At 34.7% G+C, this 1,010-nt stretch overlaps 1 long non-coding RNA gene across 1 annotated transcript in view; it reads left to right on the plus strand.

Annotated features, from left to right (window-relative positions):
* The first annotated feature begins 358 nt into the window (after positions 1-358).
* The window catches only part of LOC106002103, a 6,503-nt gene continuing 5,851 nt past the window's right edge, over positions 359-1,010 (plus strand). The window contains exon 1 of the long non-coding RNA XR_001175895.1: positions 359-438. This is a non-coding gene — a long non-coding RNA (uncharacterized LOC106002103). The remainder of the gene's footprint in view (positions 439-1,010) is intronic.

The raw sequence follows: 1,010 nt of genomic DNA on the forward strand, positions 1-1,010 counted from the left end.
TGCAGACTTACCAAAAAGCTGCTATAATTTATTCTCTGTGTGTGTTTCTCTCTCTCTCTCTCTGTCTCTCTCTCTGTCTCTCTCTCTCTCTCTGTTTTTAAATTTCCTTAGTATACAAGTCAAGCTTGAAAGGTTGAAGAAGCGTTTGCCTGACTAGGCAACAAAATGTTCTCTGAGAATACTTGTTCCAAAAAAGAGGACTAGGAAATCTTTTTCTCTTAAATGTATAATGTGGTTTTCAAAATAGGGCATTTTCTTTTTAGATAAGATTTTTGAAACTTAAAAAAGTTGTCAAATCCTAATTGAATGTTTTTACTTACTGACTTCTTCACAAATTCATTATGTAACATTTTAACAGGTTAACAGATATAAAAGAGAAAATAAATCATCTTAATGAAGAAATTAGGCAACTCGATCTGGATTTAGAGGAGCACCAAGGTAACAATTTTGCTTTATTTCTACATTTTTATATTGGGCATTAACAGATATATAACAATACAGATATTAACTGGAATCTCAATATCCATTTAAACACTGGATATTTATTATTTACTTCTTTATGCTAATACTGACTTTAGCTACTGAAGTAGCTAAATTATTATTTTTTTCTTTTCTTTTTTCTTTAGTAGCTAAATTATTATAATTAAGGAAGGAAGGTGAGATTAAAATATATTGTAAATATGTCTGCAGATGTAACAACGAAATCCTCTCCTGTATAACTAATATAAACTAATTTAAAAACAAGCCAGGTGCTTGTGGCTTATGCCTGTAACCCTAGCTATTCAGGAAGCTGAGAACTGAGGATCACGGTTCAAAGCCAGCCCGGGCAGGAAAGTCTGTGAGACTCTTATCTCTAATAAAAACCACTAGAAAACCAGAAGTGGGGGCTGGGAAGGTGGCTTAATGGTAGAGCGCTTGCCTTGCATGCCTGAGGCTCTGGGTTCGATTCCTCAGCACCACATAAGCAAAAAGAAAAAAAGCCGGAAGTGGTGCTGTGGCTCAAGTGGTAG

The sequence above is a fragment of the Dipodomys ordii genome, unplaced genomic scaffold (assembly GCF_000151885.1).
Source record: "Dipodomys ordii isolate 6190 unplaced genomic scaffold, Dord_2.0 Scaffold3242, whole genome shotgun sequence".
Lineage (NCBI taxonomy): Eukaryota > Metazoa > Chordata > Mammalia > Rodentia > Heteromyidae > Dipodomys > Dipodomys ordii.